Here is a 21,275-nt window from a genome sequence, read left to right on the forward strand (position 1 = left end):
GCACACAGCAAACATGTACACATGTCTGTCATATAAGACCAGAACGTTAATTTTTAGCTAAGTACATACAAAATGTTGCTTATTGTGGTAGGAAACTGGCACCCCGTGCTATCCTGAATGAAACATCTCCACTATGAAACATGGTGGTGGGAGCATCATGCTGTTTTACCTTTACTAAAAGAAATGCTGTCAGTATTTTATATCCCCGTAATAAATTAGTGGAAAATGCTGCAATAGAGAATTATATTTTCTATACATACAGAACATTTGAACTTTAAGTGTATTAATTATGCATTGGTCAAGACTGGATCTCCTAAAGAAAACATTTAGAAACAGTTCACTAGCGTATGTACAGGGTAATACATGTACAGGGTTGCATTTAATTAAGACCAGGATAGTTAAACACATGCTGAGACACTAATGAATGTCAGCCTAAAAGAAGCACAGGTTAAACTGCTACTCTGTAACCAATAAGGGTGTATTTCCTACTCAACTTTTTATGAAAGAAAATCCTTCCGCTTGTCAGCTTCATAGTGGATCATTGGTTTTGACAAAAACAAACCGGGATTGGAGGAGGACTGGAAGTTGTGCCAGACCCTTACAAGGGACTCCCTGCTGCATATCCAGAAGAGAGAAGTTTTCTATTATCAAGGACTCTCCCTTAATGATGAAAGTAAACAACATGAACAGGAGTGTTTAATATTTCATAGGCCACCCACAGGTGTGGAGACGTGCAGGGAATACATACATCTATATGGCAAAGCGAGGCTGATTAAGATGGAGGCCACTGTCCCAGCTGCGGTATGCCAGGTCTCCTGTGAACATGTGTGTATGTGTATAAAGTCTTGGACATATTTGCTGCCTCAGTCTTTTTATTTTCCTCCTCACCCACCCTCTCTCTTTCACCCTCTCTCTGTGGTGATATATGGAACATATGGGAAATTATTGTGGGGTTATAAAGGGCTGCTGACTTCAACAGACATGCAATAAATTACACTGTTTGTGTAGGGGTGGAAAAACACAAGCTCTTTAGGAACACTTAGTGCAGATTTCCTGTACACACTCAACTCTCCCTCTTTCTGTCTTCCTCCTCCCCCTCTTCTTTTTTTCTCTAACACCTCCTCTTACCCTTTAGCCAGTTCCCTCAGTCTCTCTCTGACTTCCTCTCACCATTGTAACACAGACCACAGCACAATCTCATTCTGTTCTCCTAGTTGGTGGTAACACAGTGGGATATATCCACACAATTACTCACATAAAACTCGTAAAGCCTGGAAAATATTTTAATAGTTTCCGCACCCCCTCAGTGGCTACGAGCTGCATGTGCAGAGCTTGGTGAGCACCACCAACATTATTGGTGCAATTAAATGTGAAACACAAGAGAGGAACATGGGGGAGTGGGAGCACAAAATGGCTGTAAACAAGGAAAATGACACTTGACAAGTTGTAATTTATGGACGTCGTTTCAAAGGCAAGAGACTCACCGTTCCGACACAGGCAGAGCTGCAAGAGTGAGGCACAAGGAAGCAGGCATTAGAGGAGCTATTCACAGAATGTTAGCGCATCAAAGCTACACAGACACAAAAAAAGGGAAAAGAGAAAGCTGTGACTTCAAAGTGGAAGCATGATGAGCAACACAGAGAGAAACCAAGAGAGAGACAGGAAGTGTGTGGATGTGTGTGTGTCATGAGAGAGAGGATGATGGTATCCAAAGCAAGCTCTGAATGGGGAACTGTGGTAAAGGGGGGTTTGAGAAGGCCCCTGGATACAGTTGAACACTTCTCTTCTCAAAGAACCCAAAATCATAAACTTATACACAAATTTATGCACATGCACACACACACCGTCTGTCTGGGGAAGACACACCATTAAACAGAATAAAGTAAAAGTTGAGCTCACACACCCCAGGCCTATCTGGAAACAAATCAGCGTCACCATTTACGTGTTTACTCTCTTCAGAGAATAAGGACAAAACTGCACCAATAACATTCAGCAAAAATAAATAAATAAATAAAGCTACATAAATGGATGGTGTTCTCATCCAAGCAAAATAAGAACCTCAAGTTTATCCTATCTACGGCCAGATGAGTGATTTCATAAAAAATTTTTTTCTTTTACCAAAAGTGTGTTGCTCTTCTAATCAACATAATCTCCTATTGAAATATGAGCAGATAATAAGTGAACTACAAACACTTAAAAAAAAGTAAAGATTTTAGGCCGAAATACTACATTTTAACAATATGTGCATTAATGCAGTGTCTTTTTGACAATGTAATTGTAAAATGTAAATCCCTCCGAGTTTATGTAATGAACAGACAGAGATCTATTAATATTTATTAGGCTTGACCTTATGGGCTGTTATGTTAATTACACATTATGCTTATTCAGTTTTTGCTTGGATAAAGTTGGAGCTGAATATGCATGGTTAGTATTTTTCCAATATCCTGTTCTGACAACATGGTAGCAGAGATTAGTTTCTTTCTTTGGGGAGTTTTGGATCCTAAAACAGGATATAATAAACAGTAGACATCCATCTTTGGAGCTTAGTCTTTAAAAAAAACAAACATCTAAGTCATTCAATTAATTTTAATAGCATTAAGTGGTTGTCTGGTATTAAAATAAAAATCCTTGACCAGGATACCTCAATTAAATGCCATTTTAAATAGGTGTCTAGGTTCTCCTCATTTCACCTATGAAGTATTGCAAAAGGAGTCACACTAAGAAACTAGTTCATGCATTTTTTACTTCAAAGCAGGACTACTGTGAGTACTTACACTCAGCAAGTCCTAAAAATTTAGTTATGCCTTCAGCTTATCCAGAACGCTGCAGCAAGAGTTCTGGTGAAAATTAAAATTAATAATCAAGCTTCATCATATATTAGAGATCTAATAGCTCTATGTGTTTCCAACAGAGTACTTTGCTCTCGGACTGCAGGTTTACAGGCGGTTCCTTCAGTTTCTAAAAGTGGAATGGGAGGCAGATCCTTTAGTTATTGGGCTCCTCTCCTGTGGAGATGGATCGCTGTTTATTTTTTCAAACTGGTTCAGAGCTTTTCTGTCTCCCACACATGAAGCCAATAAAAGGGCACTACTGCCATTAATTATCTACTTTTTCTTTAGCATAGAAAACATTCTTAGATGAGTGTTTCTGTGTTTTGCTTGTGTGCAAGCTCTTTCTTCTAAAACCCTCGGCCAGTGGCAGATGGCTACGTATGCTGAGCCAAGTTCTGCTGGAGTTTTCTACCTGAGGTTTTCTTACAGCTTTCGCTACATATATGCTTAGTATATGAGGGATTGCTGCAAAGTCAACAACTCAGTGCAATCAACTGTCCACTGTGCCCACATGCTTGTGAATGCTGCAAGTCAGTGACTTGATGCGATCTTTGTTGTTTCTGAGGAAGACATTTTTACAAGTTTGAGTAACAAACTGAGCTTGACAGCAATGTTTGATAATCAAATCAAATTGGAATATGAACAGATTTAAATTGACTTTGAATCTTTCTGTATGATCAATTGAATGAACTTTCTACTATGTTTCTAAAAATATATCTTTTTTAGATATAAAATAGATCTTTTATGCCATAAAATGTTTTACAAATGGTTGACAATAACTTAAAATTTAAATTTTACAGGAGAATATGGTAAAGATTCTCACCAAAAAGACAAGCAATGTTTTTTAGACAATGTTCGTCTCCTCTCAGTTATTATCTGTTTCACCTTATATTGAAAGCTTGATGAAAACAGTTGAGACAAACAAAAACAGATTTAGGAAACAAACATAAAAGCATGTTTTTTGTTGTGTTTTTACGAGCAGAGAGAGATATGAACCTATGTGTCATCGTTTTTTCAAACTTTCAGTTCACTTTTCAGAACGAGTTTCATTTCACCAGCCACTCTCAGGCTTAGTTACTGCCACACTTGTATATTCAAGAAATCACTTCAGTAACGTCTTCTTGCTCAAAAAACACCTAATTTGACTTAATTAAAAACATTTCTGCATAGAAAAGTGTGACAAAATTCTTCGACAATGAAGAAAACTTATTGCCAGTGTTCACAAGCACTTGTTGGCAGTTGCTTCCAAAAGGTGAATTGACCTTCAAAGGTCAATTCCTTTTTCCACATCCCATGTTGTTATTGATAACTATTCCTAACTGATCTTCAGGGGGCATTCAGGACCTCAGACATTTTTTTTGTATCTATTTTTTGACTTATACTTTTCAGTAACCTTTTCTCTGATTTGTTTTGCTTGGAGTGTTTTCTTTGTCTTTATGCTGTGATAGTAGCCAGCAATGCTGATTGTTTGAACCTTTCAAACGCAGGTGTCTTTATACTACGATCAATTGAGACACACCCACTGCACTCAGATGATTTCTGTTCCACTCACTGTGACACTATTAGCACCAATTTGCTGAATCTCTGTTCAACTGGATCAGTCATTCTAGGGTAGGTAATTATTTATGCAGTCACTTATTTTATGTTGTGTTTTTCTGATTGATCTTATTTTTGTAAAAAAAAAAAATAATAGCAAAAAAATTAAAATAAAGCTTTATCAAAAATTTGTTGGTCATGACTGATTTGGAAAAGCAATGACAGGTGTAAAACATCCAAGGGAATTAATTATTTTCATAGGCCCAGTATATTTTATATGAAGTCATGACTATTTTAATAACTGTTCTTAATCTTAGCAAAGTTGTCTTGAAGTTCAAGGCAATAGGGATTTAATATTTTGGATTTTATGTAAATCTATTAGTGGTTTTGGTAAATTTTCCAGGTTTTATTTTCAGGTGGGGCCTTTCTGGGTGGATATGCATATTCTCTCCATACAGGCACAAATTTCCTTCGGTCACACCAGTTTTCTGCCATAGTCCACAAAATAAGGCATGTTAGATTAACTGGCCTTTCTAAATGGCCCTTAAGGGGAAGTGCATGCTGGTTTGTCCCAGTGTTGGCCCTGCCAGCATCTTGGCTGATTGTTTGTAATAAAACCTTCAGTCTCCTAATAACCCTAAACCTGCTTAAGAAGGTAAATAACATCATTCAAACCCCATGGCTAATTATTTAATTAATCAGTTGCAAATAGACTGATATAGCATAAACTAGGAATATGAACCAGATATCTTGTGAACAAAAACGAAGAGGATATTGCACCAGCTAGGAGAGTCTAATTAGATGTGCTTCAGTATTTTCAGCATGTCGAAGATGCAATTTCATAATTTGGACATAATACTAAAAATGACTACAGAAACTATTCTGTGACTGCCTCAGAAGACTCTTATCCTAGATCAGTGGTGCCTAAAGTCGGTCCTCGAGGGCCGGCATCCTACACGTTTTAGTTCTCTCCCTGGTGGTACCAACAACCTTTTCAGCATGTCAATGTTCTTCTTAGGCCTTCTAACGAGCCATTATTTGATCCAGGTGCGTTAAACCAGCATCTAAAACCTGCAGGATGCCGGGCCTCGAGGGCCAACTTCGGGCACCCCTGTCCTAGAGGCAAAAACTCTAACTTGATGCTTCTTTTATATCATACTGTTCACCAGTCAAAATTTTTTTACCAAGGACAATTACTGCGGTTGCACGATTTCTGTTTCCATTAATTATGGTAGAAAATTCAGAGATGAGACAAGAAAAACCACATAAAAATGCCGTAAGTGTGGCATTTTATAAAACATTAAAGAAAAAGCAATTAACTGAATTATCTTCACACAAATGCATGACATCAATGATAATGTTGCAGATATATTTCTAAATTTGGACAGGAAATTACTTGATTCATGAGTGACATCAATCAACCAACTTTGTTTGGTTGGTTTTTTACCTTTTAAGAAATCTTTGTTCTCCAGACAAATTCATCTGGGTAGCTGGATGAGATTCATGAGATTGATCATAAAAATTATTTATTCAACATAAATTAAGCATCTTTCTCAAAATAATTCACAAAGTCTGTGTGAACTCCCAGTTTGCTGCTGTTATATTTTGTTGCATAAAAGTCACTTATGTCGATCTTATTTTCTTTTTATTGAAATAGTTCAATACTGTGTTTTGTGTTTATAACTATAGTTAGCTATGGTAGGACGTTTTATAAGGAGTTTAATTTTTGATGAACTATTGTAGGTCAAATCTCACCTCACCTTTGTTGATCTGGTCCAGGTTGTGTGGTAAATGAAAGAGCAGGAGGGAGAGAAGCCGTTCTAAAATAGAATTTGTTTAACCATAAGAGATTTGCATCATTTGCTCCGTCAATTTGTTTGATTATGAGTGATGCTCTGCAAGACTTTGTTTCTCACATCTCCAACATGTACTAAAGCCTTTGGCAACTTTTTGAGCACATCCACTGAAGAATACAAGTATTCAAACTGTTTAGGATCTTAGGTTGTTTTGGAGTTTGATTTGATTCCAGATTCATATATGTTCTGTGTTAGCTCTTTATTTTGATTAGATTGGTCTTCTTCTTGTTTTTCTTTAGTTCAGTCCTTTCTTAGTGACTCTAGTTTATTATGTTTATTTCTTGTGTCTAGTTATTCTTAGTTTATGTTTAGTTTTGCTTTACTGTTAGATTCACTTCCTAGTCCCCATCTGGACTCTCCCTTACCCTCTGTGCCACTTTTTCTCTTTCTCTTTCCTCAGTCTGCCTTCTGCTCTCACACCTGTAACCAGTTAGCTAATCAGCTCAGGTCCATTGTTCCAGCATTCACTCTCTCAGTACTTATAGACCTTTTCTCTGCTCACTTCCTGCTGGTTCTTCTTGTTATAACATGTTGTTTTTTCCTGTCAGTTCCTTTCCTTTCTTTTCCCTAGGATTTATAGTTTTTGTTCTTCTCTGGCTTCCTTGGTTTTCCTGTGTTTCGTTCTTCGTTTTTCATTAACTCACCAAAATCTACTCAACGTCTCTGCCTGCTGCTGCATTTGGGTCCATCAACACAACCTACATCATAACACAAACTTGGAGCCAGATCAACCTTGGAACCTTTTATTCTTAACCCATTTGTCCCTTGTAGTCTCATTACTTACACTAAAATAGAAAATAAAAGTCTAAATTAAACCATAAATACAACCCTCCTTTTAACATCTCAGAGACAAATGTCCAGCTAAACGACTACAGACTACAATCTAACAGTTCATCCCCTACAGTCCTGTTTTGGTGGCCCAACCAGCTGAAGTTGCTGTACTGCTGGTTGAAAAAACTTCCTAGATAAGCCATAATTTGCCAGTCTCTTCTAGCAGTGTCAAAAAGGGAGGTAAACTTTGTATTTTGCATCAGTTCTTTAACAGCATCAAGGATAGCATGTTCCTGTGCTTTCCACGTCTTGTGGCTGTTTGAAAAGGATCCCGGTGTAATAATGATCATCTAATACGTCTAATGAGCTGAAAAGGCAGATTAATATGACATGAGACTGATTAGTTTGTTGACTTCCGCCACTCTGAGAATTTATTTACTTTGTCAAAAAGCTCACCATCATTTGAGCTTTTTTTCTACTGGAGGTAAGTATGTAATTACTGATAATAACATCACAGAACCTCATTTCACAAAATCTGAGTTTAATGATGCTGATGTGTTCTTATAACAAAATACGACTTCTACATTTCCAGTTTAGAACATTCCCAAGAAACCTGCCTACCTTCAAATTGAATTCATGGCAAATATTTTCAAAAGAACACAAACATTTTAGGTTAACAGCAGACATTATCTGCAAAATGGTATTTAGGATTAAGGTGTCTAATAGCTATAAGGATAATAACCTGGAAAGAGTTTTTGATGACTGAATAATGGATTGTAAAACTTATTACAAATGGTGGGAATGCCTGCAGAAGCACATGTATATATGATTACTTTAATTGTGTGAACATTCAGTAGATGATAGCTGCAGTGCTACATAAAGACAGGGGAAATTTCCCCTGTCTAATTAAAACTTTGCTAACCCACTTGTCATTAAGTCTTTAATTTACCAGATGAGATTTTTGTAAAATTAAGTTTATGTGTTGGATAATTCAGGCAACTGAACTGACATTAAATTATTGGAAGATAATTGACACTCAGTGAGTACAAGTTAAATGAATATTACAGTTTTTATTTTTATACATGCAAAAATCTCAATCCACAAAGGTCTTCTCTGTAGCAAGATGGATGTATACAGAAGATTTTTTGCTGTCATAAGTAGAAAGTTAGATTTTTTGGGAGTTTTAGTTGAAATTTGAAAACACTACAGCATCTTTCTGAATCCCAGTTAACTCAGAGTTGGAGTGAGGTAGAATGCATAGAAACTGTGGGGGAACTTTTTTTTTGGTTGTGAAAAGTTAGGTACATGATTACAACATTATTGCAGACCAGAAAATCCTGTAAAATTCAAATCCATGTCATCTTGAGCTCATATATTTAGACTTTTTGTTGTATTTTTTTCTTCTTTACAAAATGTTTGGTTCTGTCGTTATGAAGCAAAAATACTCACAATCCTAAGAGTTTTACAAAAATATTAAACTAATTTCTATTGATTTTTTTAACCAGATGTGTTTGTATAGTATTTCATACTAAAGAATGTATTTACTTTACTAGTTGAATTCTTAAAAACAAAAATGAAAATATGAAGGTTTTAGGCTTAGGTTGCTATGTATAGTTACCATCTCTGGTTTTCTGTAAGTTATGCCTCATTTGTGGGATACTACAGGGCCTTATTTTGTTTAAAGTTTCATAAACAATACCGCTATCTAACAATTTTACAAAATAAGTGAGTAGTTAGTTACTTTTCCAATCTGTTGCTGTTAGATTGTTACCATATTTATCTGTTTCTTTTGTTGTCACTAAACAAAACAAACAAACAAAGAAACCCCTGATGTATTCACGCTGTTTGTTTCTCTCCTACTTCTTGGAAGGTAGCTGAGTGCTAGTGGAAGGTATCCAATCCCACGGCTCTGTCAGTGCATATGTGTGGCTGTGCTCGCGAGATGGTGAATAGAACAGCCTTTACTCTGTGAAAGTAAATGCATTATTTTAAATTCATTGGTAATACAGACAAAAATAGCATCTAAATAAGACATACAGCTTGGTGGAAAGAGTTTAAATATGAAGAAGCACTTTAAGACACAAAGCTACACAATGGTTGCCAGTTCAAAGGGAGATGCCAGAGCTACAGCTGGCATCTCCAAAACAATGGACACCCTTTAGTTCAGCTAAAGCTGTCAGTCCGGGGGAGACTGTGGAGTTTGTTTCCGGACACATGGTGGAGGAAATGCTACATCTGAACGGAGGAATGCATCATATCATGGTTCTAAAATAAATAAACCTTCTCATTACTTATCACTGATAAATAAAAGTCAACTGCTGATCATTTAAAAGCTTAAATCTGTTATTCTCAGTAGGTACTATTCCATACATAGTTTTTTATGCAAGTTGTTGATCAGAGTTGCAGATAGGCTGTTAAAATGAATCTTTTTGAGGATGTGCTGCAAAGGAAAAGGAAGACTGACAGTCCTGTACTGACTGCTGTTGGTCTATAATACTTAGAAATATTTTGACATTTCTGAAATAAACTTTCCCATCTGCAAATATACTTTATAAATAATTCTCCAGTTACACAGGAAGTGCTTTAAGAAAAAAAACAAAGTGTGTCTATATTTTCTTGAATCATCTTTAAACTCTTCAAAAGACTAATTGATTTCTTTAAACTTCAAATATTTAATATTTTCATTACGTAATCACGGCCACAGCCCTTTTTCAGAAGAATATCCGCTCTTTTATCTGCTTTTTAAGAATTACATTTAAAACCAAATGAGAAAAAGTGTTTAGTGATTATGCTTCAAAGCTGAACCTGCCAAAAGCGCAGGACAGTGAAAATAGTTTAATTTTAGCAATGAGTTCACTTAAAAGAAACACGTCTTTCAAATGTGATACACAGATTTGAGCACAGGACCAAGGAAATTGGAGGAAATTAACAAACATGCAACTCTTCACAGCAGATGCTCGGGGTTCTTTGCAATGAAACTACACAAGTTAAATTTGCAATGTTGTTATCCTGTAATTTGCAAAATGACAAAATGCTAGTCTGATGCACTAAGCACCTTCAATTGCAGCTCATTAACTCAGTCAGGGGGAACCATTTTACAGGCATGGAGAAAAACTATTAGAATACTTCTATTAAATGGAAGAATAAATATCCGGTTGAAGCACAATGTGTCTTCATTTTGGCCCAAATGTGATATATGCCGTTGCCATGGTAATGTGGCGATTGCTACAGCCCTCCTCCCAGCTGTTGGTGGGTTTTGTGTGCAGGAGGGCGAGGGTAAAAAGAAAGAGGGAGACTGTGTGTTTGTGTGCGTGCACACATGCATTGATGCCGCCTCCGTGCTGTGTTCCCCTTTCAGCCCTCAGAATAGTGTCTCTACTAATCCGTGAAAGTTGCGGCGCTCTGAACTAGTGGCCAAGGCTTTTCCCACTGAACGAAGGCCCAGGGTCCGCGCTCGACTTCACACTTGATTGGTCCCTCCTGCGGCAGACCTCTCCTCCCCACTAGGCGTGGGCCAGTCCCCCTCGCCGGTCTCCCCCGGCACTGCTGAGTTGCCTCTCCTCACCTTAATTATCAATGCTTGAGTCGCGGACTCACCAACAAACCATTAAAGTCTGGCCAGCCTAACCTCACAAGCCCCAACACATCCAACACTTAGCACCTTCACGGTGCTGAAGATCAGCACCAACTCCACCAACTGAGCACCTGTTTGTGCCTGGGATGCCCCGCAGCACTGCTGTTGGTGCAGGCCGGTATAAAAAGCAGGAATTGGCAGCTGTGCTGTTGTCCTGCTCCTCCTGCAGTGGAGGTGATGTGTTTATTTGACCTGCATTGAGATGATGAGACATGCCTATCTCCTTGTTTTGTTCTATGAAAAGAACTGAGTTCTTTGATAAATGACCCCTTCAAACCTGCACTGAGCTTTGGGAATAACCTGAGTTGATGTGTAAACAACTCGGAACCGACCCTGCACTTCCGTTTTCAAACTTTGTACATGTTTTCAGAAAGTGACATAAATGTGGAGCTGTGATCCTGTTCCATAGCGTAAATTTAGAACTAGAACAAGCCAATTTTCTATTTTGGTGTGCCTACTAAGTTTAAGACTGCTGCAGAAATAGTCAGACCATATGGGAGTGAGCAGGTGAAATGCAATGACCTGGCAAATGGTCCAGAAACTGATGAGAGTCGAATACACGTCAGAAGGCACTGGGTGTGCTGGCACAAACTTTACCCAGGATGTGGATCAGACAAACACCCAGCATTCGTTAGTTTATTGCTCTCTTATTAGGAACATTTTTTGCCTTGCACGGATTGGCAGAGTCCCACTAGCCACCCTCTTCACATGGCCCGGGCTCTGTCAGGACTGATCAAAAGACGTTTCTTCACATCTCCAGACGCCAGGGAAAAAGGAGAAGAAAAGAGGGAGAGAAGAAAAGAGCCAGAAGGGGGCATACTGCTCTCTCTTTACTCTGGTCTTTTGGTGAATGAGGACTTTTCACAATACCCTCTCCCTTCTCTTTTTTTCTTTTTTCATTCTTTCACTGGCAAAAAAAGAGAGAAAGAAATAGCATTTCCCAATGCGTTTGCGCCAAATTGTTCTTGCCATATCAAAAACAATTATCCTCAGGTTAAGAATGTGCCTGCAGAATTACAACCGTTCCAGGGAGAGAAAGCAGTCTTCACAAATTTGACTGGCTTCCAGGCAGCCAAGACCCCCTCGAAGTGGTAATGAAAAGTGTAACTTTAGCCTCCCAGCTGTACGTCTCAATCCATAATCCTTCCCCAAAAACCTCACCGTAGAGCCGCCTACCACTCCCATGGCGTTCCCAGCCTTTGCCGGGCTGGGCCTGCACTGATTTATGTGGCAGTCCTGAGTCATACTCTCAACCTGAAAAGGATTTGCTCTCCTATATTTACAGGGGTAGTCAGGCCGGCTCTCTTGAAATACAGAAAGCCCTGTCTCCGGGCCTCAGTCCCCATGGTCTTTTCCCCTTCTCTGCTTCAGTAACAAGGACATCTGGGACCTTACAAGAATCAGCCGAGACTCCAGTGTTTTTATGATGGAGTCTTTCTGCAGAGGAGTGGTGAGTTTCTCTGTGTGTATCTCTTTGTTTGTGCCAGAGGTATCTGCAATAGATTACAGTAGCAGCGTTAGGCCTGAGCTCAGCAATATCTGGCCAAGGGTTGGTGATTTGGCCTGCAACTTAACAACAGACTCAGAAATCTAAAAAAACCAACAGAGCATGTTCTTGTAGTAACAGTGTGTTTATTGATATTTACTTGCTTACATCGCCAATATGTTATAAATATGTTTTTTTTTAAAGCAAGTACAATATAATTTTGTTCTGTGAAACAGATAATTGAAATAATTTCTAGTCAATAATTCTAAAAAATTGAGAAGAAGCATGAAAATCTAATAACATGAAAGTAAATTAAGGATTTTCAGAGTTTTTACAAACGTAACTACAAAGCAGATATCTGACTTCTTTTTTTTTTTTTTTCAAAAAAGGCAGAACTAGCACTACTTACCCTTAAAGCTTGACTAAAGTTCTGGTTAAACTGGAGTGTTGACATGTTGGTAGCGGTATGATTGTGGATGGTGGTGGTCCACTCTACCGCCGCGGATGCATCCCTGTAAAGCAAACGAGCCAAGGTGACCTCTAGACTCCTGGGTTTGTACAACCTGTGGTCGGCTGTCTACGTAGTGTGATGGAGAGCACAGCGGGTGGTTGAAGCAGCCTCTAAGAAAGGGATAACTTCATCTCATTTATATATATCAGTGCACACGTGTGTGCGCATGCAGGATGTGAATGCACATGAATGTATTGTATGTGTGTGCCTTTGTGTGACAGCTATGTGGTTAATACTAAGCACCATTTGGCACCTTCTGTGCAGGAAAATGAAAGCATCAATGCTCAGGACATGCGCAGCGCATGCCTGAAATGATCCACGTTTTTGCACCTGACATCTTGGTTAAAGGTCCAAATTAAGAGCTTTTGCCCCTGCAAATTTTCAGATGAAACTGCTCCTACCATCTCCTGACAAGAATCTTAAAGAAATGCGTCACGACCTGAGAAAGACTTCTCAGCCAATGTAAACGCAGACAAAATGGCTGCTGTTGCTAAGCTAACACAGGGGAAGGAAGATGGAGCTGATGCTCATGCTACTGCACAAAAACATCAAATGAGAGGTTAACTCTTTATGACTTTCGAGCAAGAAGCATGCCGAGGTGTCAAATTTTGCCCATTTTGTGTTGGCAGCTAACTGTTACTGTCGTCTACAGTATTTCACGTGTGCAGTAACGTGACTGACCCATAGATTCTTGCAAGTCAAGGCTACGCCAGAACTCAGCGCTCACGTAATTTAGCTTTCCCAGCATGACGTAGTTTACAAATTTGCACAATGTAGTGAACAATAGAGTAAATAAAATAACGGCACACTCTTCAAATGACTTTAGTTTTCGGAAAAGAGTGACTACATAAATATTTTCCGCTCAGATTCGAAGTTTTGAGACGAGCAAATGTGACAGCCTCATACGTAAGTCTGTTTGAGTCTTTTCAGTTAAAAGCTTTCGAAGTTCGACACGAGGAAGCCTTTGGAATTTCTTTTTTATCCTTCGTTTCTTTCAGTGCAATGGACTAACTTTGGAAAATCATGTAAGAGATAGTTTTCTTTGAGATTCAAAGGGTAAGATTGGTAAGTTTTCTTGTTCTTCCCCCAGCAAAGTTTCCCCGCTGATCAGGTTTTTTAAGTTGCGTCGAAGTGAATACATTCTGGATGTTTTACAGTAATAATGTAGTTGAGAACGTAAAAACGAAAAAAAGAAAAAGATGGAATAATAATGCATCAAAATACAATGTTATTTTATCTTTTTTGAATAAAACAGAATAATCTTACTTTTAAAATACCTGCCTTTTTTACGTAAATGTTCAAATCCAATTTTTCATTAAACATTTAATTAAATACTAAATTTGCTCAAATAAAACAACTGATCTGAACTCTATTTTCATCAAAAAGAAAATATTTATTGTTAAGACTTTGACCACAGTTGACCTACTGATGTAAATACAATTCAAAAGATTGTTAAGGAATAAAACATTTGTGTTGTCAGGATATCTAACAGTCCTGATGAGTAGGAGGGACACTGCTGACAGTTCAATGTCCTCTCTACAGACAAACATACAAAAAACAGATGGCGGCCTTTTATTTCCGAAACTCAGAGAAGTTTCACACTTGGAGACTTGGAGTGTCTTAGAAAAACATTTGATTTGAGTCAGAGGCTTTGATCAAAAACTGGGATTCTTATTTATCATTGCATATTATTTGATTAGGACGAGAGCTTTTTATTCCAAACAATGTCCCTTGAAGAAATAAAAAAAAGGACTTGAAATAAGGGAATCTCGCCAATTAGATACAACCTCGAAAGAGCGCTCTGATGGATTTCCGTGTCTTTTGAAGCCGCACACGAAGTTCTGCAAATGTTAAAAACAATGGAAAAGAAATACAAAGAGATGCATTACCAGATGGCTTTTGCAACAAACAGCTAAACTAACAAAAAAGTACGAAGAAAGTAATTACTTTTTCATTGTTTTAGTTTATTCCGTTTGTCTGACATAGGCTAGAAACTTTAATAATTCTAAAACAAGTCGCTGTGCTTTGTTGAATTTTAGATCAGATACATAATGTCCTTTTGCTGATCTTTTAATAAATTATATTCACTCGCTCAAGGATATTTTTTTTAAAAGAATAATTTTTACGATAAAATTTAGACATGCTTCATTTTTATTTATTACAAAAATATAGCTTCTTACATGTTTTATAAAAAAGAACATAAAATATGTAATTTTTCAATTGTTTTACATTTATTCGTTGCCATTTTCAAAAGAAATTACATTTTATTTTTTATTCTCAAATTGGCAAAAATTGTTGTTAAATTACAACAATAACAACAAATTGATTATTTTTGCATTACTTTAATTTCACAGTAATAATAATAAATACAGCGACGCTGTATTATTTTTTTTTTTTAAATAAGAGATGTTTTAGTTTTATCGGCATTTTAAAATCAACCAGAACAATTTGTTTTCTTCTAATGTAATCTTTATTTATATTCGAAATTTTGATTTTCTAAAAACTCAACCAAAAAACAATACAAGAGAAAAAACGCAATTATTATATCCACTGCACCTGATACGGTAAGCCGTTTAATGGTTCGGGTTTTTAATTTGTCACATTTTCCCCAATCGCAAACTTTTATTTTTACGTATGCTACTTAATTTTGTTTTCTTTGAAAAAGATATTCTATTGATTTTCTGAAATGACAATCCTACATATACCTATGATGATGATGAAGATGAAAGTGATGGAAAGGACTATGATCTCAGCACAGTGTCTCTTTAAGGACATGCATTAAAAAAAGTGAGGAACCCTCTTATATAACAGACCTTATTTTCCTTCTGTTGAGTTAAAGTTATTCACCTAAAAGTTCTGGTAACATATCTCTTTGAATGTACCTTAATTTAGCCCAGCCATAATTCTGGTGTACAAAAGACACATGTCAGAGTCACACTGCTGATGAGAAATAAATAGAGAAAGGGGTTCTGTGGATGTTCTTCAAAGGAGCTCCAATTTCACACCGTCAAATAAAAGCACCCTTATAGGCACATGAGTGATAATCCTGCTTTTTGGACTTAAAGCTTTTTCTTTGACATAGTTACATTTCAGTCATTCTGATATATTTATTAATATTATTTTGGGTGGAGATTTAAAGAATGTGGTCGATGTGTTTTGTGGCTCAAAGAGGATAGTTTTTTTCCCACATTTAGGTATATTTAGAGGACTTCTTGCATTATAGTAAATCTGATCATTTACTTTATGTAAAATTTGCTTTTAACATATGACGCATCTCAGCTTTCTGACCTTAACAGTGCTTTGCATACCTCTAGGTTGCTACCATAGGCACAAGAAACAAACACATGATGTAGGACATATTTGCATGTTGCTGCAAGGGAATATGTCGACTGGAAAGCCTTTGATAGAAGTCTGAAGTCAAGATTTTGTAACTTTTGTAACTTTGTAAGATGCTGAGAGTGTCTGAAACTTCCTCTTTCTTCTTGAATGATAAATCCATCTAGTTTTAAGCCGTTAGAATATCAAATACAATTATATTACTAAGTAGTATTATTTCTTGTTTTAAATTTACTCACTTACACTTGATGTTCTCATAATTAAGACTTGACCTGCATTATGTAACCAGGAAGTTGACTGCCAACATCCTGCAGCTTGTTTTCTGTGACATCTCATTGATTGTCAGCCCCAATGCGTCTGTATTAGTTTCCATGCACTCCTGACATGCACTCTGTAGTAGCAGAAGTGACAGCCCTTATCCCTCCTTTGTGCCCCCCTTCATACTGAGACTCGGATTTTAGGGACGGACAGCTCAGAACAGGACAACTGCATCAATGCTGACTGAGCTTGAGCTACATTTGCAGCAGAAGGCCACACTCTGCTGAAACTTTCTTGGACTTGACAGTTTGTGCTTGAGAGAAACTGCTGATCCTCCTTATGCTACACAACTCGATTTTTGGCTTAGCAAAAGTGAGCAGAGTTACCTGCGGAGTGTGTAAAGCCTCGACTAGATTATAACGTTAAGAGTCCATGAACCAAAATCCCTATTTAGTGTTTTAAATGTTCCTAAATGTGGCAGATACGCAACAAAATCACCACAGTTTCAAAGTATTTGGTTAAATAATGAAAGAACATGATAATAAAAAATTCACACATTGTAAATAAGATGCTATTACCGTCAAAATATGTAGCCCAGATTCTTTACAGCAAACAGAGAAGTTTCCTCCCAGGCAGCACCAGGAGGTGCTGTAAAGCAGTTAGCCTTTGATAGTACAGCAGCAGCAAAAACAAACATGGCTGACGATGGGGCCGTGGCCGACGGTGGAGCAGGCTGGTTCAGAAAGTCGATGTGAGATTAAGTCTTGAATTTTTCGAGCCCGGAGCGTCAATATCAAACAAGATCCCCCTCCATGCCCGGTTACCTGGGGCTCGGAAAGGAAATGCACCCTGCCGTGGTCTCGGCTCCCAGATTCGAAGGCTTGTTGAAAAAAGTAAAGCGCCGATGTTAGCATGGTAGCTATGAAGCATTGAGCAATGGTAGCACCCTGCAATGCGACATGCTCTAATCAATGCGAAGGTGGGTCTTTTTCTAAGTAGACAATCTGAAAATGACTAGGCACCTATGCTGTTCAGTTTATGTCTATACTTTTGCAAATTATAATTTTATGTGAAAAATGCCCACTTTAGTTAATTCTGTTTCTGCTTGAAAAGAACAAAAGTGCAGCATTATCTCTTAAGCAGGCAGCTCAAAGAAGTTTCAAACCATTTCAGTGCATCCATCTGTTCAACTAATCGCTACAAACTTTGGCTTTTAAGTGACAGCATGTGAAGAGAATGGGTTTTGTTCTGAAATAGCAAACTGATTGAGGCAGGAAACGGTCCCTTGAGTCTCAGATTAGGTTCTGCAGAAAGTGATAAACTTAAAAGACAAAGTGAGGCGACCTGGTTTTCCTTCGTCCTCATCTGAAGTGCTAAACCTCACCCTGACTTTGTAACGCCTTGGCTTGTGAGTCACAACTGTGAAGATATAATGTTATTTAAACCCAATCTGTCACCAAATGGAGCGAAAGAAAAAAAATGCTTGCCAAGTGCACAAATCTAACATCACCATTTATGAGACACACACTCCCACGCAGACGGACACGCACACAATTCCCTATCTCCGTCATTATACGGGCGAAATCAGCAATTAATCATAAAAAAAGTGAATTTATGGAGTTGTCATTATCGCAATCACTTCCAAAGGTCAGGTTAGGGATAATTGACAGAAGCATCAACACTTATTCTGACACAATTATGTAAAATAATTAGTTTCAAATGGTAATAAAGAAAAATATTTTGTTAATTTGATAACATACTGTAATGAATAATTTCCCGCTGATAGATATTATGCTGTCTCTCTTGGGTCTTAGCTGTTGCCTCAGCGCGTGACCCATTTCGCCTTTTAAACGAACCAGAAAGATTGCTAATTTTGACAGCTCAATTCACGGGTAACCCACCCTTAACAAGTCCGCCACCCTCTGCAGCAATATTGAAATTCCAAGTGACAGACAAGAAGCGGCGGCATGGCGGTGCCCTGATGGTGCCCAGGTGGTGCTTGTGGTTTCTGAAAATGCATGCTGCCACATGTCCATGATGGATGGATGGCCGCGTTCCACAGAAAAGTTACTTTTGACATTTTTGACTACCATATTGGCAGTGGGACAATTACAGATTTTGTTTCCTTAAGTGGAACTAGCAAAGCGACAGAATGGTACAATTTTCTCTGATGAAAGGTCTGAAGTTCCCGAATAAACATTTATTATTAGATGATTATGACCAATAATGATAATTAAAATTCACAAAGTTTGAATTTATGTGGTAAAGGCACTTGAAAGCGCGATCTTCAATGATGTATTTTTTTTTATCAACAAATGTGTCAAATTTAAAAAACATTTAAGAAGAATTTGCTACAGCTGTCACTGATATTTAAGGCCAAAGCGTACAAATTGAAAAGGGCAAAAAAAGTACATACATACATATGTATATGTATGTATATAGTATATACACACACAGGGTTTTGGAAATTTACGTGAGTGACCTTAATGTCTGTGTGGTTCATTAGCAATCAACATTTTTTTAAACAAATTCCTTTTCAAGATTATATTTTAGCCTTTGGAGATGCAAAACAAAAAATCTTGAAACTAGAAAACACAATGTTCAAAAATATATTTTTACTTTTAATACATGACTGAGATTTAATATTATTTCTAGAAAGGGTTTAATATCAGTTATAAAAAACATTTGGACATTTTATTTTATTTTAAAAACTGAGTTTTTTTTGTTGCAATAATATAAAAAATATTCTAACCTTGCAACCTCCTCATAGGAGGTTAAAGCATGTGATGTGTTACTTTTTGTCACATTGATCAAATAGGCAAGCCTGCAAAACAGAAGAAACGACTAACTTGAGAAAACTAAAGATATATCACTCTGGCTTTAAATTGAAACTGCTGAGAGAGGTGGTTTTTTGCAACCGCAATCCATATTAAGTGCCACATCAACATGGCTGCTGGACTTGGAAGAAGAATAATAACAGAAAAGAAAAATATTATATTTTGCCAATTGAATTTGGCAAAGAATGCGGGCAGTGCATGTAGCGGTGGGCTGCTCTATAAAGACATCTGCTGATTGCACAGTTTGGGGAGGCCTGGTAGAGCAGAACCTGGCAGGGAAAAGTGTAAAGAGATTGAGACCACGCGACAACTGCTGAAAGAACTCAGCACTCGGACGCTCACAGCCAGTTGCCTCGCACGTGAAGGTATGAAGTTGTAAAAGCGGTGAGTTGCCTCTTCTGTGTTTTGCGCTACACGAGAACCTGGACAGCAGAATAATTTTAGGCTGCCAAAATCCAAGTCAAGGGTTTTCACATGTTTTTGTTCAAGCTCGTGACCTGGCAGGTACACCAAATATCCAACATAAACTGGGTTGAATTTTTCTGTGTCAATGAGAAGTGTTACCAAAAAAAAAGTTGAAAAAGGTCTGCACTCTAATGGTGCAATTTTGAACCACGCAAGAATCGCATGTGCTGCATTCACCTTCCAAAGAATGGTGGCAAATCGATGTCTGTCTGGCCTAATAGGGACATACCTGTAGGTAGGTCTGACCACATGTATCCCAGCAGGGTGTAGAGTCAGCTCTTCGAGATGCAGTTGGAGACGGAGGCCCACTTCAAGCGTCCCCAACACTGTTAATATCTTTCTCCTGTCACAGTAAGACCAACCCTGAGAGACACGAAACAAAGCCTTCAGAGCCTCTCACCCAACGGGACCTGAACCGTGTAAACAGGCAACGCCTACGCCCTTCTGCCACACTACTTTTGGATTCACTATTGAATCATTAATGTGACCGACACCCATGTGATTTGCTCAGCGACCTGTCATGCATGTTATGCTATGTTTCGTAGAAATGCAGCTCATTGCATTAACAAAAATGTGGTGGTAGTTGTAACGCCTAAGTAGAAGTGGTTCAACAACATTTATAGCACAATTAAAAACAACCATACTGCAGGTATATCTGTGAAATTGCAGCAGAGAAAAAGTTTCATAGAAAATGATATTTTTTGATATGTCTCTCTCGTTAGCTACACACTGGGCGAATAACTTACTTACAGGCTCGAAGGAGAAAACAGACGGACTGGAGAGAGTCAACTATCTGTTCTTTCATCTTTTCTCTTTTATCACATGTCTATAAATGTTGGCTGGAACAACCTTTTCTCAATGGGCTTCAGGTGCGTTTGTTCAGCGAGAGTGCTCATTACAATTGAGCTAGGAGTTATTTTGGAGTTCAAAATCATTTTTTTCTATTTGCAATTTGGCAAAAGTGAATACCTTTTCTCCGGAAACAACGAAATAAATGGTGCTGTTAGATTGTGCCTAAGTCAAGCACAATCAGTTTTGAACTGACATGTTTACATTGAGCTTAGATTTCTTCAGGACATCTGAGGGCATCTGGTTCTGCCTCCGCTGTGCCAGATGTGTCCCTCTGATCATGTTCACTCGATGTGTCGTATGTGTGCTTTCTCCACGTCTCTTTGCTCCCCCCTGACCTCTCACCCAGGCTCTCTCCCTTCTTTGTTGTTCAGGTCAGAGTCCATGCACTCGCTCCTTGCAGCCACATGGCCACGTTGTGGTATGCAGATACCCAGACACAGGTAAGTCTGGTTCAGGTGCACCCCACAGTGATCCTGACCCACTCTTCTTCACCCCACAGCTCTCAGGGCCCAGCAGGGTCCCATCAGAGGTCACAAGAGGCCTCAGCATCACAGGGATGAGACTCCAGACTTGCATGAAGAGGAGCGTTTGATGTAGCGATGTCCTCAGCTATGTTACAATGCTAATATGGCTTTAATCCGCTCCAGCAGTTGCTACTTCCTTGTTGACAGGCCAAGGCAAACTCCACTGTCCATGTAATATCTTATTGGTGACAGTCAGTTTATTGTCAGCTTGCAATGTTTGTTCTTTTTAAAGTAAGGTGTTACAACTTTAGAAAGAAGAATCACTGTTTACCAAGCTAATTAGCTGCGAAATGACTGAAGACAAGATCTGAATGAAAAAAAAGAAGCTAACAGCACCATAAAGTCCACAGCGTGTTTCCAAATACGTTATGCAAATAT

General features: G+C 38.1%; 2 long non-coding RNA genes across 4 annotated transcripts in view; one reads left to right on the forward strand and one right to left on the reverse strand.

Annotated features, from left to right (window-relative positions):
- LOC114139100 (uncharacterized) overlaps window positions 1-19,969 on the reverse strand; it is a 31,139-nt gene extending 11,170 nt beyond the window's left edge. Inside the window, exons 1-3 of one of the 3 annotated variants that reach the window (XR_003594383.1) lie at window positions 19,751-19,969; window positions 12,524-12,626; window positions 1,485-1,503 (exon numbers count right to left, since the gene is read on the reverse strand). This is a non-coding gene — a long non-coding RNA (uncharacterized LOC114139100). Of the gene's footprint in view, window positions 1-1,484; window positions 1,504-12,523; window positions 12,627-16,797; window positions 17,194-19,750 lie in introns of those variants that run through there. The other 2 variants (XR_003594382.1, XR_003594384.1) reach the window with 2 other exon arrangements.
- The window catches only part of LOC114139101 (uncharacterized), a 32,353-nt gene continuing 20,804 nt past the window's right edge, over window positions 9,727-21,275 (forward strand). The window contains exons 1-2 of the long non-coding RNA XR_003594385.1: window positions 9,727-12,078; window positions 20,745-20,813. This is a non-coding gene — a long non-coding RNA (uncharacterized LOC114139101). The remainder of the gene's footprint in view (window positions 12,079-20,744; window positions 20,814-21,275) is intronic.

Source organism: Xiphophorus couchianus, chromosome 23 (assembly GCF_001444195.1).
Source record: "Xiphophorus couchianus chromosome 23, X_couchianus-1.0, whole genome shotgun sequence".
NCBI lineage: Eukaryota > Metazoa > Chordata > Actinopteri > Cyprinodontiformes > Poeciliidae > Xiphophorus > Xiphophorus couchianus.